Here is a 19349-nt window from a genome sequence, read left to right on the forward strand (position 1 = left end):
CCCATCCCTCCGGAGCACCGTGCCCACGGCCAGCGGGGATCTGCGGCAGGAGGAAGGAGCTTCCTCCGAGCCGTGGCCATCACCACCACCATCATCATCATCGCCCTCGGGCCGGGGGGGGCAGAGGCACAAAGGGATCTATCAGAAATGATGGTTTAATTGGAGGGAGGTGAGCACAGCACTATTTAACCACCGCTGCGCATTGACGGATTGATCCAAGTCTAGTTACACTGGGTTTGTGACACTCCGAGGGCTCCCAGCCAGCTCTGGGCAGAGCCCTGCACGGCTGGGAGCTGTTCCTGGCAGTGACAAGTTGGGGAAGGGGCTGCACACCCCTCCCTCGGTGCTGCCTGTGGCACCCAGTGGTGACACCCACCCGATGGGTGCCATCCTGGTGCCCTCCCAGAGCACCCCTGTCACCCGTCCTGTGCACAAACACCCCACTCCCGGCAGATCCAACTCCCCCCGAGGTCCCACCTCTCCCCAGACGGCTCCTTGGCTCTCCCGGGGCGTCACCTCTGTCCCCCCTGCAGGAGAGGGGACACCCTGGGGAGCGCTGGGAACGGGAAGGGATCTGCAGAGGCACCACTGAACAGTCGGTTTTCTCATCCCAGCTCACGTGAACACGGCGAAACCACGACATGATCAATCAGGGATGAACATTAATTATGATTGCACCTTGGGATCTTGATTGCCATTGATTAATTGATTCCCGGGCCCCTCGCAGCAGCGGCCGCTCCAGAGGAATCGCACAGGGGTGGGGTGGCCGGGCTGGCCCCGGGTGGGATTTGGGGATGGGGGCTCGAGGGATCCTTGAGGGGAGAGCAGGGACGCTGCTTTCGAGAGGAGGAGAGGAGGCAAAGCCCCCACCCCGAGCGGGGACACTGAGGGGCTGCCGAGCGTCACCTCCCCGGAGCAGCCGCCCGTGGCAGAGGGGGACCCCCGTGGGACACCGATGGGATCCTGAGAGCAGATCCCGGGGTGGGATCCCGCCGAGCCGCAGGATGACGAGGCCTCTTTGTCGCAGGGTCTGCACATACCACCCCCCTCCTGCCACTCCCGACCCCTCCTCGCTGCTGATTCTCATTGTCCTGCCGTCGAAATCAATGCTGGCCGTACCAAGCCCTGCTCGGCGGGGAGGAGGGACGGGGCCGCAGCACCTCATAGGTGTTTTTCCATCATTAGGCTCCTGGAGGAGATGCCTGCGGGCTCCTCGCGCTTGGTGCATCCAGCAGCGCTTCCCGGCCCGGCCTGATCAGCGAGGGCGGGAGAACAAAGCCACTGCTGGATCCACGCTGTCGGGATTCAGGACCCCTCTCCAGCTGTTGTGCCTGCAGGCAGCGGTCCAGCATCCTCCTCCTCTCCTCAGCTTTCGGGACGTCTTTCCAGCTTGGCATCCCATCAAACCAGCCGAGATGGTTTGTCAGCCCAGAGCTGCTCTGGGTGGCACTCACGGGTCTCTGGATAAACGTGGATCAAGGCAGAAACAGCAAAGCCATGAGCTCCCACGTGTGCTCCTGTGCTCTGCAGCTGCTGTCCCCGGCCTCACCGTGGTCCTGGGCACCGGGTGCCAGCTCCCCTGCCCCTGCCAACACCCCAAAGATGCCCAGGGAGCTGCCAACCCCGGGGCTGTGGAGCTGTGCTGAGACAAACCCGTCACTGCTGGGGGCAACCAGGCAGCTCGAGCGGTGGGAGAATAAATGATTTCAAATAAACTGGCAGTAATAGGATATTGATAACCCAGACCAGGGCAGCACCGAGGGGGAAACAAGCCGGGGAAAAAAACCTTCCTGGGGAATCTCTGGGGGAAATTTTTGCAAAGGTTAAAAAAAGAAAAAAGAAAACATACAAACAAACAAAAAACCAAAAAAACCAAATAAAAAACCAACCAAACTCTGCTGTAGGATTAATTCCTTTTGATGGTCATTTTTCTGGCTGCCATTTAAGGCGGGAAGAGCTGGGATATCGATGGATAGAGGAGGAGATGGCAGGACCTCCATCCCCCTGCCCCTCTGCAGCAGGCTGGAAGTGCAGGGCCTGTGATTTATTTAGTATCCATGAATACTGAGTGAAATCAGAATAATGGGGCACTTAGCCATGTTACTGAGAAATCACTATTGTGATGCAATTTACTTCAATTAATTAAGCCTTTTTTGTTACCATTATTCCTTGTTTTACATTTTGTTTTAAATTTCAAACGATTGGGTGCATTGTGGTGGGAAGCTGATAGCTCTGGTTAGAGCTCTGCAGCAAGAGCCATAAATACCCTGGTGCTGCTTATCCCAGCCCTGCTGCTGGCCCTGAAATCCAGCAAAGACCGCTGAGTTCCAACCTGCAGCTCCACTGTCCATGCCTGCTCTGGTGCTCCAGGGCATTTAATGTGGTTTAATGCAGCTCCTGGGGCTGCTCTGAGTGTGGCTTGTGAAGCAAAAGCCTGAGCTTTGGGTGCAATACATGAAAAGGATGATTTTTTTTTGCTCGCAGAATGAAGAGGGAGATCATAGAATCACAGACTCATGGATTTGGGTTGGAAAGGGACCTTAAAGCCCATCCAGTCCCACCCCCTGCCATGGGTAGGGACACCTTCCACTAGCCCAGGTTGCTCCAAGCCCCGTCCAGCCTGGCCTTGGACACTTCCAGGGATCCAGGGGCAGTCACAGCTTCTCTGGGCAACCTGTGCCAGGGCCTCCCCACCTCACAGGGAACAATTTCTCCCCAGTATCCCATCTAACCCTGCCCTCTGGCAGTTTGAAACCATTCCCAGCCCCTGGCTCCTCTCTGGCAGTGCAGAGGGAAGGATTCATCCCTCTCCTGTGGCTGCAGAAGGAGCTTTTTCCAGCATGGGAAGGCAAGTTTCTCCATGTGTCCTTGGTGTTTCTGTGCTGCTCCTTCCCAGGAGACCACGGACAAATCCAGAGCTCAGGAAGGAGAATCCCATGGCAGAACAGCCACCAGCTGTGGAGTGGGGCTGGCCCTGCAGGGTTGCCATCTCCCTGTGCCATTGCCAAAGGGCAACAACTCGTGGCAGAGGAGCAATGTGAGAGCTGGGACCACTCTGGTGGACCACCTTCCCCAGCAGCCAGGCACTGCTCATGCCAGGAGAGAATGCCCACACCCCGTGGGACACCGGGGGCTTCCCGTGGGTGCTGAGGCAAAGCTCCAGTTGGTTTTGGTGTGCAGAAAACTGCTGTGGTTGTTTTCCTCTACTGGTGTATCAGGGCTGGGTCACAGGCCCCGGGACGTGGCTCTGGTGGGCAGGACCTGAGCACTGAGCAGTTGGACACTGCCCTGCTTGGCCACTCTGGATGCTGGGGGGTCCTCTGTGGGCTCCTCCCCAGGGTGGGCTCCTCAGGGTGAAGGGATTCGTGTTAAACTCACCCAGGATCTCCCCAGAACCTGCAGCCCCTGGGTTTTGCTCAGGACGAGTCCCTTTGACAGACAACAACCCCCACCCAGGGGAGCTGAGGTTCAGCCACGAAGCACCCAGGTGAGATGAATTCCAGCCCCACGGGGACCTCGGGTTGGACTCGACAATCTTGGAATTCTTTTCTGATTTTAACCATTCCATGATTCTATTCTGGTCCTCCCACACCTCCAGCTCAGCAGCCCTGGGACCTGCTCAGCATCCCAGGGCCAATCCCCTGCAACAGCTCCCTCCACCCCTGTCCCCAGCATCACAAAGGGCCAAGGGATGCAGGAAGCCACCGGCAAATAAAAGCAGCCCTTTGCTAGGTCGGGACTTTTCCTTCCAGCCCTCCAGGTGATGCCATTTAATCTCCCTCGATTTTTAACCCCCGTGTCATTGTACCCACCGCCCTGGCACAGCTCCTGCACCGTGTCAGGCTGTTCTATCTCTTTAATGGAGGGGAGAGAAAATATTGGTGCCTCGGACCCCCCCGGGAATAAATTCATACTGCCTGTATCGATTCGATTTTTCTCCTCCTTTTGCCTGATTCCTCCAGCCTCCTGGGTAACGAAGATTAAGCTTCAAGCCCTTCTGATATTACTTTGAAATGCAGAAACCTTCAGAAAAAGAGGCTAAATCTTCTCTAGCCTCGGAAAATGGCAAATAATCTTCGGGAATGGGCGAGTGCTTGTCTGTTTTCTCCTCCTCCCGCTCCAGAGTGGTCAAAACACGCTCACAAACACACACACACGTGCACCCACCCGCTGGTGCATCTGCACAGAGGTGCCTGAGGCTCCCTTTTGCTCCCTCTCCCCGTGGATCACGGTCAGGATTCACGGACTCACCCGTTTAACCGGTGTCAAACCACGGCCCAGAGCTCGGGAGGCACCACCTTCATATGGGATCAATTAATTATCAGCCCTGTTACGATGAAGCTGCTGAAATGTGGGCAGAGAGAACTCTGAGTGCAAGCGAAGAGCTCTCATTTCCCCAGTCCCTTAATCACTGGAGACAGACCTGGCCTGTGATCTCGGTTAAGTGGGCAGGAACCTGGAGCAGCTCCAGGGGTTTAATTGGTGTCACTTGGGCACTGCCAGAGGTGCCACTGGGAGCAGGATCCAGCCCTTTGGATGGGGCCCTTGTCCCTCCTACACTGGTAGCAGCAACTATTCAGCTGGGTGACAACAGTGGCTGGAGGCTTCTCTGTGCACAGAGATGGAGGGAGAAATTTAGGATATTTAGGAAATTCAGGAGAGAATGGATAAAGCTGAGGCACAGGGAGCAATAGTTGGAGGGTCCTGAGCCCATGGAGCTCCTTGGTGCAGGGAGGGGAAGCCTGGGAAGGAAAAGGGGATGGAGATGCTGTAGGAAGAGATCTGGGCATGGATTGTGGAGGGGGGAGTCAGGGACAGGGACGGGGATAGGGACAGGGACAGGGACAGGGATGGGGACAGGGACAGGGACAGGGATGGAGACAGGGACGGGGACAGGGACGGGGACAGGGACAGGGACAGGGACAGGGACAGTCAGGTTTTGACAGCAGGTTTTCAGAGTGTTTGCTTTCCAGGCCCTTGGCCTGCAATGGACTGGTCACTGCAGCCCTCAGGAGAGGGCAGCTTGGGAAAGTCCCAGCAATGGAGGGTTTTGCTCAGCCCTGGCCCCAGCTGAGTGTCTGGGACCTGCCAGGTAAAGTTTTTGTCAGTTGAGGTTGTCTGGGCTCTCCCTCGGTCTCAGCCAGGCACTTCATCCACAATCAGGTCCTTCAAGCTTGGTTATGTCCCCCCAGATGCCATCCTGTGTCCCTTTCTTTGACATCAGAGCCCCGGATCAGTCCAGACTCCTCCTTGCCTGGTTCTGCTCCCAGACTTGGCATCTCCCTGCAGCAAACAAAGCTGCTGTCACAGCCGAGGCCAGCTCTGCCCTTTCCTCTCCCTGAGCATCCAGCAGCTCTGGACACGTCCTTGAGGCTCTGCAGCCTTTAGACTGAGCTCTTCTGCCTGCCCTGGCATCTACAAAGGGGTCATTTCGCTGCTCCCAGCCCCTTCCTGAAGGCTGGCCTGGGCTACATTTCCCTGCCAGGATGTTTAATCTCCCCTTTCCTCCCCTGGAGATCTGGAGAAGACTCCACCTGAGTCCCAGCTCCTGGAAGTGTTCACCTCCTTGTCTGCTTCAAATGGGCAGCTCTGGACACGTGCTCTCCCTCACAAGCAAAACTCACAAGCAAAACCAAGTCCCTCCCTGGCAAAACTCCATGTCTTCCATGAAAACTTCCATGCCCTGCCCCTGGAAGTGTCCAAGGCCAGGTTGGATCAAAGGAGCAACCTGGGATAGAGGAAGGTGTCCCTGCCAGTGGAAAGGGGTGGAACGAGATGAGCTCTAAGGTCCCTCCCAACCCAAACCATTCTGGGATTCTACAAAAACTCACTTTGAAGGGCCTTGGATGTACCCAGGGAAGCTCAGGGAAGTGAGAGCCACATTCACCACGTGTGTCCATGCTCTGCAAAGCCAACCTGGATTTTGGAGGCAAAGACTTTTTCCTCTCCAAACCCTCCCAGGCTGCGAACGAAGTGATATTTCTGCCTCCATTTTTCTATCAATAAAGTTTACTGTCCTTTTCTTGCAAAACCCTTCAGCAATTAAAAAAAAAAAAAAAAAAGGAGGAGAGAGAAGAAGAAGAGGAAGAAGAAGACAAAGGGAGTTGATGTTTGACTGCTGGGCTATCACTTAAGTCCTTGTTCCTGTTTACTCAGGACTTATTAGAGCTCATTCAATGCCTATAGCATGGCTGGATCAATACCTGCTGGGAGCAAGAGAGATTCCGCTTGGCCACTGTAGCCCATGTTGCAGAATTGATCTGCTTGGCTGCTGCAATCTGAAAATCCATCTTTTTGCGCTCCCTGCCTCTCTCCGCAGCGGGTTGCTAAGCAACGGGGGCTCCTTGGGGTGGCCATTGGCCAGCGCCGCGTGGTCCTCCCTGGTCACTTGGCCACTTTGGGCTGCGGTTCCTCCTCCAAGGATGGCTCCGGGCGGGAGGGGAGCCGGGGAGAGGGGCAGGGAGGAGGGGAAGGGGCTGGGGCTGGGGGGGGAGGGCGGCGAGAGGAGGGACGGGGAGAAAAAGGGAAATCGATATCACCTCACATTTAACCTTTCTTTAAAAAAAAAAAAAAAATCTTTGAGAAAACTCTATTGACCCGTCCCTTATCACTTCGCGCCACCGCAGCCCCTCGACCGGGGGCTGCTCTGCCCGCACAGGCACTTCATCAACACCTCTCTTCGGGGTGGATCACTCTCCTGTCCTCCCTTCTCCCTCTCTGCCTCACCTTGGCCGGACACAAAGTTATGCCAGCTGAGCTGAAGGTGTCTTTTGGAACTGATTTCATTAAACTGGGGCAAAACCTTTGTGCGGATGTGCTGGGATCGATGGAAACCCCATTTGCATCGATTTCGCTTCGCTTTGGCAAAGGAATCGAATTATACAAACCAATACCAACCTGCTTTAAAATGATTTAAGAGTGTCTACACAAGACCAATTTTGGCTTGCAATTTTGTGTGTAGACAAGGTCCATCCCTCCTCCCAAGGAGCTGCTCGTTAGGCAAATCTTGCTGCCGTAGAAGGCTCCAAGCTCTGGCTCCCGTGGCCTCTCCAACAGCATCATCTTTGTGGCCTCCAGCGGCTCACCCTAAGAGTGGTGCCCAGGCTTTGCTTCTCTTCCATCAGGCACAGGTCAGGGGTGAGGTGGTTGTTTCCCAGGTGCTGTAGGGTCTTTATGTGCAGGTATTGATCCTGCTCTCAGTCCATCCCGCTGTAGGTCCAGGCACCTCACGTGTGTCTTTACCACAGCCCCGAGAAGATGTTGTATCGCAAGCCCAAAGTCTCTGTACAAGAGCTTTACAACCCTTATTCTGTGATTATCTCACTAATTTTGTGATTGTCTACACTGCCAAAGGGCAGAGGGGTCAACACTGGACTCCACAAGTGCTCACAAGTGGATGTTTCCCCCTGTGAGACACCCACGTGAAGTGGCCTCATTCCCACGAGTGCAAATCAGCTCCCTCAAAAGCCAGGAAAAGCCTCATTTCCCCAGGGTCAGCAAAACCAACCACTTCTATCAGCTACAAGAGGCAACTCACAGCTGAAGGTGTTCCCCAGGCAGAAAACATGAGCCCAGTGAAACTGGACCTCTGATCCCAACCCTCATCCTGTTTAACTCCCGTTGGTCTCGGGTCCCCCACACTGGGATGTCCATGTTGTCCCTGGGTCAGGTTATTTGATTAATTTTTGGGTTCAACACACAACTCTGGGGCCCTCCATCGTAACAGTTGAGGGTCAGCCAGTCTGGAGAAGCTCTCTAACTTGTTCCTGATAGAAAGGTGAGTCAACAAGGACCTGCATTACACCTGAGCAGACTCTGGCTCACAATGGAGATGAGAAACCAGGTTGGATCAGCTCTGATCCCACCCCCTGGGCACCTTGTGCAGGTTTATGGACCCTCATCTGACCCCTGTGTCCTTCAGCCCAGGGAAGGAGCATCAGAGGACATGTGTGTTATTATCCTATTTCAAAGATACATTATGATCCCATTTTAAAGATATATTATTATACCTGAAGATATATGATCACCTTAATGTAGATTAAGAATTCCAGTAGTTTCATCTCAGCTAAAAGAGCTGAACATAACTCAGCCCAAGGCAGGTGCAGTAACTCAGACTTTACACCCAGGTGGGGCTGAATTCCAGCTGGGGGTCCCGTCCTGCCCCAGGGTGACCAGAGGAAGCAAGTCCTTTGCCATGAACAGTTGTCCTGACTCTGCTGTTACAATTTTCTCCTCCTCTGCAATTGTCTTTTGGAATTTTCTTGTCCCACACTAATTTTTTTCATCCAGAGGAAGGGCAGGACACAAACCTGGGAGGAGAGGGTTGAATGCTTGAGAACCCTGTGGGTGCAGGGCTCAGTCCCTGGGAGCATTTGAAGCCTTTCCCCACGGAGCAGAGATCAGGGATACTCCCAAAGTTTTGAAAATCAGAAAATATCACTTTGTCAGAACAAATTATTTTCCCAAATGAGCCACTGCTGCATTAAACCTCCCTTTTCAAACATTTCATTGGTCACATGAAAAGAGTGGGAGTCATCAGATTGTCCCACTTCAGCATTTCCAAAAGAACAATCCTCCTCTTCCAGCCCTGTGGGATTGCATTTTTGTTTTAAATTCATGATTAATTTACACTAAAAGGAAATTTGAAAAACAGCCCAAGCTTAAATTTAGCTGCAACTTTAAAGCCTGTCAGAACCCTCTGCCTTGATTGACAACGTCTGTCACAGTTTGGATTTTTATTTTCAATTTCTTGGGTTTGTTTTTTTTTTTTCCTAAATGAAGAAATGAAAATTCACATAAATCCTCACAACAGAAGGAGGAACCCACCTCCTCCCAGGTCCCAAAGCTCTTCTCCAAATTCCCAGGGGGTTTAAGTTGGTACTTACAGGCTCTGACAGACAGCAGCACTTCCTCTCTTCCTCTTCCCACTGGGGATTTTTTTGGGGGATATTTTGGTTTATACACACTTTAATGGCTGCTGAAGGATCACTTTCCTGAGCAGCACATCAGGCTCTGTGTTCTGCGAGGGCTCGCACGAGGGCTCAGGAAGAGCATTCCCTGATCTGTGCTTCCATCAGAGCTCCCGGCACCGACGCTCCTGCTCCCTGTTGGACAAGCTCTGCGCTGGCCCCGGAGCTGAGCAGCCACTCGGGAGAATATTCCTGGTCCTCACTGCCACAGGACCCTTCAGGTTTGGTCCTGAGCTGCGGGATCCCGGCAGGGTGGATCTCACCAGCCCTCCCAGACGCCTTTCCCTGGATTTCTGGGGCTGCAGAGCTCTGCCTCCGGGATCTGCTGGGTGCTGGAACGACGGGGAATGGGTTTGATCCCAGTTCAAGCCCTTTGTGGTGTCTCCACGGGGGGCAGGATTGTGGCCATCCCAGCCCCAGCCTCCCCCAGGTTTCATGAGGGGGTGGTGAAGGTCTCCACGGGCTCTGAACCTGCTGCTGGGTTTGAGGTTTTGGGGTGGATTCGGGAGGAAGGGAGGGAGGTGGCACCTTAGGATAGAATAACCCCAGTGCCCTCCAGCAAAACCACTCAGGGCTGCAGGATTTAACCAGGCACTTGGAGTTACCAGCTGGGGGGGTTCACCTGGAGGAGAGAAGGCTCCAGGGAGACCTGAGAACCCCTTGCAGGACCTAAAGGGGCTCCAGGAGAGCTGGAGAGGGACTGGGGACAAGGAATGGAGGGACAGGACAAGGGGAATGGCTTCCCAGTGCCAGAGGGCAGGGAGAGATGGGATATTGGGAAGGAATTGTTGGCTGTGAGGGTGGGGAGGCCCTGGCACAGGTTGCCCAGAGCAGCTGTGGCTGCCCCTGGATCTTTGGAAGTGTCCAAGGGCAGGTTGGATGGGGCTTGGAGCAACCTGGGCTGGTGGAAGGTGTCCCTGCCCATGGCAGGGGGTGGCACTGGATGAGCTTTGAGGTATCTTCTGCCCAAACCATCCTGGAATTCTGGAATTCTCTCCTGAACATCAAGGAGAGGGAAGAAGGGGAGGGCAAGCAAGCAGAAGGGAGGGAAGGTGGGGAGGGGGAGAGAGTCCCTTGGCAATGGGAAGTTATTAATTTTTCAGAAAAGAAAACACATTTTCAGGAGAAACACTGTGGGTTTGTTCTGCAGATCCTGTTTCCAGAAGGTTCTGTCCCCTTGCAAATCCCCCACCCAGACACATGACAGGCTCTTCTCAAATTCACTTGGAAGCTGCAGTTATCTGGGGGAGGAAACAGCAGGTTTGCCTTTCCAATGTCCTTGAATTTGTTGTATAATTAACATGAGACAAGTGTTGAGAGGCAGAGCCCACAGCAAGGGATCTCCCCTGCCCCAGAGACCTCAGAGCCAGGCTGGGCAGGTGAGGGATGCAAGAAGGGAATGGTGATGTTGGGATTCCATAGAGTCATGGAATCGGAATCGTTAAGACTGGAAAAGCTCTCTGAGATCATCGAATCCAACCTTTAACCCAGTCCTGCCAGGGCCACCACTGAACCACGGCCCTGAGCACATCGATGTGTTTTTTGAACACTCCAGGGACAGTGATTCCAGCACTTCCCTGGGGTCCCCAGGTCACAGCCAAGCCACCCATGTGGGAATCCATGGGGCCATGGGGCTCCAGGCAGCACTGCTGGGACAGCATCTGCTCTGCTCTGGGCCTGCCGGGTTTCCCTGGCTGCTGCTGGGCAGGGGGGGCTCTGTGGGGGCTGCAGGTCTCCACCAGAAGGTCTCCAGGGTGGTTGGAGCCGCCACTTCACTTTCCCTGTTCAGGTCCCTGCAGACATTGAGGCTGTTTTTCCAGGTCTGTGATGCTTTTCCAGCCTCTTTCTGCTCTTCTCTCTCTCCTGCAGCTTTTTTCGCAGCCTCTCTCCATCTGCTCCTCTCCTCTTTCCCTCCCGCCTCATTTAACCCACAGCCCCTGGGGGGTTTTCACCCACCATTCCCCCGTTCTGCTGCCCCAAGGCCTCCCTGAAATGCCACATCAAGGACTCCAGTGCCCGGGGGAGAAGGGAGAGCTCTGGAATAACCTACAAAGCCGGGTGACAGCGGGTCTGTTTGCACACAGACTGGATAAATCAGCCCCGCAGCCTCGGTGCCCGCAGCGGGTGCTCGGCCCTTTCCACGCTGCCCGAATGAAGAGCAGGAAACAAAAACTTCATCCATTAACGTACTGACAGGTATTTCCCTGCTCTTAGGCCGGGCCTGGGCGAGCAAAACACTTAAGTACATGATTAATTTGTAGTCTAAGAGACTTAAGCACATGCTTAAGTGTTCTGCAGCCCCGGGCCTGACGACAGAGGTTTCCACAGCGCGATCCGAGCTCCCGACATGTTACAGTGGTGCTCAGATCTATGGATTAAGGGCGCCATAAACAGTTGAGATATTCTGTTTAAACAATCATTTGTTGACAAGACTATTCTAAGCCCATCGAATCCCTAAGTGATAGATGTATGTTGTCTCTCTGAGTCTCATGCTGTATCAGCCATTGATTTTTTCCAGCCTGGATGCTAAGGTAACCTTTACCTGGGAGCTTAGGCAGCAAGCCATGGGTGTATGCTCGCCATGGCGGCTGCTGTTTGCACTGCTGGAGCCAGGACAGAGGGGTGGCTCGGCTTTTCATCCATCCCCACGGCACGAGGCTGCCCCGCAAGCTCCGAGGGCTGGGGATGGAGGGGCACATCGGGCTGTATCGCTCGGAGCCGCATCGCACAAGCCGGGAGTGCTCCCCCCTTCCCCAGCCTCTCCCAGAGTCTTCCTCCAACCCAAATCGTGTCTCAGGGTGGTTTCTCATCCTCCACAGGATGCAGCAGCATTGTCCTGCCATCCATCTCCCACTCAGCACCCGCTCCAGGAGATGTTTATCTCCAGAGCCCCACGAGTGCCCCGGCGGCTCCGTCCCTGTGTGGGCACCGTGTCGGGACACCCTTCCTTGAGATCTGTTTTAATCACATTTATACACTGTAACCAGGGGAAGGAATCTATTGACAGCCTGTCTTCACATTTCTGTCAATTCTTCCGGAGACATCATTAAATCCAAGAGTGGATCTTAATTTAACGTGTTAGCTAACGGGTTATTTAATTAGTTTTCAATAACCCCCAAAAAAGTGGGGGGGAGGGGTGGGAAATGGGCTAAACATTAAGAGGAGAAAAAAACCCAACAAACCAGGGAGCAAGATGATGAACACATCCAGGTTTCCCGGATCTGCAGAGAAATCATCTCCTCAGCCCCTTCGCCCCTTCTCTCTCACAAGAAAGAGCCCTGTTGCGTTTTCCCCCTCTCCCCACTGTGTTCAATAATAAATGAAAATGGTAAAAAGCAATTCATACACAGGCTAAGCGTCTGGATTTATTATCAAGACAATTACACCGAGGAGAATTCCCGGAAAATTACTCTTCGAAGTCTTTCTCTGGCACCCCCTCCTAGTTTGGATAAATACGGCAGCAATTACTGCTGCGGGGGAGAGGAGGTCACGGGGAAAGGGGTGCCAGCGCCTCGTGCCCCGGCCAGGCTGCCTCTTGGGTGGCATCTGCCATCGGGGGTGCCCCACCTGCCACGGGGGTGGCTTCGTGCCCGGGGAGGTGGCAGAGTTTGGTAGGAGGGGGGTGGGTTTGGGGGCAGCGGGTGCACGTGTTTCCCTGGGGCAGGTCTGTGAGGTGGGGATCGACTGCGGCCGCTGTGTGTGTGTCCGTGTGTCCGTGTGCCTATTTGCCCGTGTGTCCGTGTGTCCGTGTGTCCGTGTATCCGTGTGTCCGTGTGTCTGTATGTCCGTGTGTCCGTGTGCCTGTGTGTCCGTGTATCCGTGTGTCCGTGTGCCTGTATGTCCGTGTGTCCGTGTGCCTGTGTGTCCGTGTGCCTGTGTGTCCGTGTGTCCGTATGTCCGTGTGTCTGGGGGGGTGTGTGACAGCCCTGAGTGCGTATGAGCCACTCTGGACTATTTTGGTGCCCAGTGCACCATGACCCAAGCCAGGGGGGGCAAGGGGCAGGCGCGGGCACCCCACGGTGCAGGGACCCCCTGCCCGTCCCCCAGGGCAGCTGCCAGGTCTGCCCGGTGGTTCTCAGGTCCCTGCCTCGTCCCTGCTTCATCACCCGCTTCTGCCTCAGTTCCTGTTTTCCCTCATCCCCATCCCTGCCTTCTCCTTATCCCTGCCTTGTCCTCGTCCCTGCCTTGTCCTCGTCCCTGCCTTATCCCCATCCCTGACTTCTCACCATCCCTGCTTCATTTCCCTGTTTCCTCATCCCTTTTTCTGCCTCACCCCCATTCCTGCCTTGTCCTCTTCCCTGCCTCATTTCCCATTTTCCCTCACTCCTATCCGTGCCCGTCTCCGTCCCTTCCTGTCCCCATCCCTTCCCCATCCCTGCCTTGTCACCATCCCTGCCTCATTTCCCATTTTCCTCATCCCCGTCCCTGCCCTATATCCCACTTTCCCTCACCCCATCCCTTCCTTTTCCCCCCGGCTGTTCCCGCAGGACGCGCCGTGTCCCCGCAGCCCCGGGGCTCGGCGGTACCTGTTGCGGGGCTTGAGCCGCCGGGACCGGGGGGGTCCGGGCCCGCAGCCCCTCCTCGGGCCGCTCCGCAGATCGTGCAAGGCCCTGCCTTCCCTCTGCCCTCGGGATGGGGGAGAAAAGTGTCCAAACCCGGGATCTTAGCGAAAAAGCAGAGGCGGCTTCTCCCGAGCCAGGTGAAGGAGCCTGCGGCGACAGGAAAATACCTGCGGGGAACAGAGAAACAGAGGGGAAAAAATAATAATTAAAAAAAATTATATAGCATCTATAAAAAAATTGTATATATATAAAATAAATCTGCACCCTTTCTATATGTATTTTATATAAAATATATAAACTATGTGTTACTGTATAAAATAACTGCAGTGGACTCGCGTGCTGTGGGTGCAGGGTGGGATCGCGCTGCAGTGCAGAGGAAAGCGCCCGGTTCCTCTCGTTTCCTCGATGTTTTACCGGCCCCGGCTCCTGCCCCCGGGCCCTCTGAGCCCTCGCGGAGGATTTGAGGTGCTGAGAGACGCGCTCTTGGGGGTCCCCAAAATGCACAAGGAGCAAAAAGCGGCAGAGGGCAGAGGAGGGGGGACGAGGACATTTCGGAAGTCTGGGGGACACCCGTCCGGCAGAGCACGGACAAACTCGTTGCACGTCTCACACTGCGGGAGGCCCGCAGTCCGGCCCGGCTCGGGGATGGCCGGGCCCGACCAGGGAAAGGCGGTGAGAGAATGGGGGAGAGTGGGAAAAAAATTAGGAAAAAAAATTTAAAAAAATTCTGTTTTACATTTTTTGTGTGTGTCTCGGAGCTGGGTGAAATCCCAGCGATTTCCACACTTTTCCACCGAAAGCTCGGGAGGGGTCGAGCCCTCTCCGCGCCGCTGCCAGGGTGTAAAGTTCAGGGCTGCTCTGCGGGGAACTTTTGAAAACAAATTGCGGATGAAAGAGGCTCCCGGAGGCTCCCGTTGGTGTTCCCGAGCCGAGGGGCAGCGGGGGGGACCCGGCCCGGCCCCCGGCCCCGGGTGGGTGCGGACCCCCGGGAGTGTCCGGCCCCGGGCCGGGATGCGCCGCAGCTCCGCGGGGCCGCTTCGTTCGGGCAAAACCCGCGGGGGTTACATCGAAAAGAGCGACAGCCCGTCCTCAAACTGCCTCTCCGGGGTGAAAGCGGATGGGAACCCCCCTGGTCCCGCTCCCCGCCGTCGCCCCGACTCCTCCGCTGCCGCCCGCCGAGTTTCGGAGCGGCCCAAAGTTTCGGGGCAAACGAGAAAAGTCTCCGGAAAGGCCGGGGAGGGGCCGGTTCACCCCCCAGCCCTCCCCGCCTCCCCCCCTGCTCCATTTACCCCGCTTGCTGCCGCTTTCCCCCCTCCCAGCGCGGCCCCGGCCCGACCCACCGGGAGCGGGGGAAGGAGGGCGGCGGACGGGGGGGGCAGCTCCGGGCGGGACCCCCGGTCTGGTCCTGTCCCTAAAAACCTCCTGGGTCGGATCTGCGGAGAGAGGGAAAATATTCACGGGGGGAGGGCATTAAAGAAAACGATATTATATCCCGCGAAAGGGAAAGAGAAAGGAAAAGGAGCCGGGAGCGGCGGGGAAAGGGCCTGATCTTGCAGCTAAAACTCTCTTCAAACTAAAAAAAAAAAGGAAAAAAAGCCTGCGAGGGTGCAGATCCCGCTGATCGGCCGAGGAGGGGCCGAAATTTTAAGGAGTGGAAACGACCGGTGGCGAAAGGGCCGGAGTTTCTTCCCGGCTGAATTCCTTCCCGGAGCGCCACAAACCACAGTGCAACGCGCTGGGCGCCGCCGGGAAAGTGGAGAAGGGAAAAACCGCACCCGAAAAGGCGGGATAAGGCGGGGGAAGGGGGCAGAGGTGCCGGGCTGGCCCCCCCCGCCCTCGGCCGGCCCGGGGGTCGCGGAGCCCCGCGGCGGGGGCGCGCTCGGGACGGCGGGACCGGGGGGGGGGGCTCCGCTCCCGGCGCTGCTCCCCCCGGAGCGGCTTCCACCATATCCCGCTTTAATGACCCCAAATCCAGGCGGAACTTTTCCGGCGTGGCCGGGTTTTTTTTTCCTGCTTTGCTTTGTTTTGTTTTGGAGGCGAAAGCGTTTGAATCCCCTTCAAGAACCGGTATCAAAGTCTCTTTTTTTAAAAGCTATTGATTGCAAAAGTCTTATTTAAACCAACACATTTTAGTTTCTCACATTTTAAAACATCATCTGGGGCCCATTGTATGGAAAATCGATTAGCAGGAATTGCCACGCTCTTTGCCTCCCGCTTGATTGTTGGAAAATCGAGACATCCATAGGCAAAGGCTGGGCTGGGAAAGGTTTGGAACCGAAATGAAAGGGTTTGCGAGGGATCTATAGGCACTAAATAATTCACCTGCCAGGCGATGCTGCTGTTATTTTGAAGCCTTAAAGAACTTTAAGGAACTTTTGGCTCCCGGCGGGGTGCGCGGAGCCGCGTTCCGGCTCCTTCTCCCTCCTTGCCCGGTAAACCCCGACGGTTTGGCCGGTGCCCGCTGCCTGCTCGGCGAAGGCACCGCCCGCGGTGCGGCCCCTCCGCTGGGGCTGGTCCTGGCCGGGTCGTTTGTGCCTTCGCGTTGTTCCTAAGCGGGATGGAAAAAAAAATACACATAAAAATAAAAATAATATGGATTTGAGCGCAAACCAGCTCGGGAGCTGCGCATCGGCACCGGTGGGCAGGGGGACCGGCAGCAGTGCTCGTCCTGCCTCCCACACCCCCCCCCCGGCTCCGGGGCTGCCCACCACCCCCCCACCCCCGCCCCACGCCGCCCCTCCTGTACGGGCCGCCCCAAGAGCCCCGCACCGCCCGGGGGGCAGCGGGGCACGGGAGGGGGTGCAGAGCGGAGCTCTGCGAAGCTGGAGGGTTTTGGGGTGGAATTGGGGGCGGGGGGGGGGGATACTGGGTCCGCGCCTCTCTCCCCGCTCGCCCCGTCCAAGCGAAGCCGCCGCGGGGATGTCGCGGGGGCGTGTGGGGGGTGGGCCGGGGGGAGCTGCCCCGGGGCCCCGCTCCCCCTCCGCACTTACCGCTCCGCGCCCCCGGGTGCCCGCACCGCCCGGCTCCGCTCGGAGCGCTGCCCGGGCGGCTGCGGAGGAGCAGAGGGAAGGGAATTAAATAGGGAGAGGGAGCTCAGGAAGAAAGAGGAGGCGAGGGAAGGGATCAATAGCATCCAGCTGGCGAATGGAGCCCGGGCCTCTCCCCCGCGCTGCGCCCCGGCCCATCGCCAGAGCCTCTGGGCGCTCCGAGGGGCTTCCCCCGGGCCGGGGCCGCCGCGCAGGCAGCGAACCCCGCGGTTCACACGGTCCCGGAGCGGCTCGGGCCGGGGCCGGCCCCGCATCTCTGCCCGGGGAGCTCCCGCAGCCTCCCGCGCCCCGGCCCCGCGTGTCTCGGTGCCTCTCGCCTGATGATATCGCATCGATCGGGGAAGAGCCGGGAGGGGGGCGGGAGGGGGGCGCGGGGCTACCGCATTACTCAATTATGTCGCACTAATTACTAAAAAGTCCCTCTCTTTTTTGCTGTTTGCTCGGTGCAGAGCTCGGCCGAGGGCAGAGTCCAGCGCCTGTCCCGGGGGGCCCTCGGCGCTGCGGGCCCGGTGGTGCTGCGGGGGGTGGGGGCGTCGGGAGCCCGGCCCGGGGACGCGGTGCGGGACGGCAGCTGCAGGGATAGATCTATCGATGGGCGGTCGATGGGCCGGTCGATGCGCTATCGCCATTATTACACTCAATGAAACCCTTCCAGACGCGGCTGCTTCATCCCTGGTTTGTTCCCCATCTCCTCCTCGCCGCTCATCTCGACACCCTCTCCTCTCAGCATCCTGTGGCGCTGCCCGGCTCCAGGCACTCCTGCCCATCCCTGCCAGGATCTGGTCATGCCCTGCCCACCCCTGCCGGACTCCGGCCTCCCTTCCCATCTATTCCTGGCTCTGATAAACCCCTGCCCATCCCTGCCCGACTTCGGGCCTCGACGTTCATCTCTGCTCGGCTCCAGAGCACCTGCCTATCCCTGCCTGGCTCCAAACCACCCTACCCATCCCTGCCCGGCTCCAGGCCCCCCTGCCCATCCCTGCTCGACTTCGTGTTCCGTTACCCACCTGGAAGCCCCCTTGCCCACCTGGATATTGCGGATTTCACATCCCCAGCGGAGTCTCCGGGACGCGGCTCCCTCTGTTTTGGGGGTCCTGCTCAAGGCCCGCGGGCGTTACGGCAGGGACAAACCGACGGGGATATCGAGGGGGGGTCGGAGCCCTTCCGTACCCCTGCTCGGCCGGGCCCATCCCAGCTGGATCGCGGGATGGATCGCGAGGCAGAGAAGGGGCTGAGGAGAGACCCCCACACTCCCCTCCGTTCACCAACTGCCCCGCGCCCACGTCCCGGGAACTTGCGGAGCTTTATTGTAATGAACCGGGCACTTAATCGACCTCCCGAAGGTGGGATGGGGTTGGATAGGATGGGATAGGACAGGGTGGGCTGGAATGGGTGGGAATGGCTGGGGTGAAATGCACCGAATTCGGACAGTTAATGTTAAATTTTGCTGAATTATTCCCTGCGCAGCCCGCTGGCGGGGGAGGCACTCCGAGCACCCACCCGCGGCTCCCGCTCCCGGGAGCGCCGGGACCCGCTGTCCTGCCGCTGCTGCCCCGCACCGGAGCTCCCGGGCCCGCACGGACGCCCCTCGGCCGCAGGAGCAGCCTGGAGCCCGGCAGTGACCGGGAACGGAGCAGCCCACGCGGAGCTGGCGAGGCCCACCCGCTGGAGGCTATGGATTTTATTTTTATTTTTTCGCTCTGTTCAATAAATATTGGGAAAACAGCATGTGCCGGCCTGGAGGAGCGGGAATGGCCGGGAAAGGCCAGAGTGGGGCGGGGAGCCCAGCTCGGGGCAGCGGGGATGGGGGCGGCTGGGAATGCGCCTGGAAGGACATCGAGCACCAGCCCCTCCGGTGGCCTAAACCCTGCTCGTGTTGGCTCTTCATCCCGGCTTCTTCCCCTTCTGTTCAGTTCCCTTTTTATTTCCTCTTTCCCTTTCAGTTTTCTCTTTCCATATTCCATTTTCCATTTTCCCTTTTCAGTTTTCTCTTTCCATTTCCCGTTTTCCCTTTCCATTTTTATTTTCCCTTTCCCTCTTTCCTTTTTCCCTCCTCCACCACGACTGCCCAGGGCCCTGCGGCCCTGCTCAGGGCATGTGTCGCCCCACGAGTGCCACTGTCACCTCCCCTTCTCGTGCCAAGGCGAGCCCCCCCCCTTCCAGAGGAGGTGCCCAGGGAGGTCTGTGGAAAGGTGGTGATGGGGGAGACACGCGTGGGAAAACACGGGTGTGCGGGGACAGGACAGGACATCTGGAGTAGACGAGGACAGCCAGGCCCACGGGGGGAACAGGGGAGGCAGAGGAGGGGGGTTTGGGGGCGTCGGGGACGGGCACATCCAGGGATGGAGGCGCATTAGCGGTGGGGGGGGGGCGGCGGGGGGTGGGCGGGGGGGGGGGGGGGGAGATGGGGTCACCCAGATGTGCGGGGCCGCAGGTGGGCACATCACACCCGCCCATCACACCTGCAGATCACACCCGCACATCACACCCGCCCGTCAAACCCGCACATCACACCCGCAGCGCTCCCAGACGCGCGCTGGGCACCGGGTGCGGCGGGTCACGGCGGTGCGGGGGGAGGCGTGACACCCGGTACGGGGAGGGTCACCCGGTACGGGGGAGGGTCACCCGGTACGGGGAGGGTCACCCCGGTGTCAGGGGTCGCCTGGCCCGGGGGGGTCACCCTGGTGCGGTGGGGGTCACCCAGGCGGGAGTCTGGGTGCGGGCGCGGTGCGGCCCCGCGCTCCCCCCGCCCACCGCACACCCCCCCCCCC

Source organism: Corapipo altera, unplaced genomic scaffold (assembly GCF_003945725.1).
Source record: "Corapipo altera isolate COAL_440 unplaced genomic scaffold, ASM394572v1 231, whole genome shotgun sequence".
Classification (NCBI taxonomy): domain Eukaryota; kingdom Metazoa; phylum Chordata; class Aves; order Passeriformes; family Pipridae; genus Corapipo; species Corapipo altera.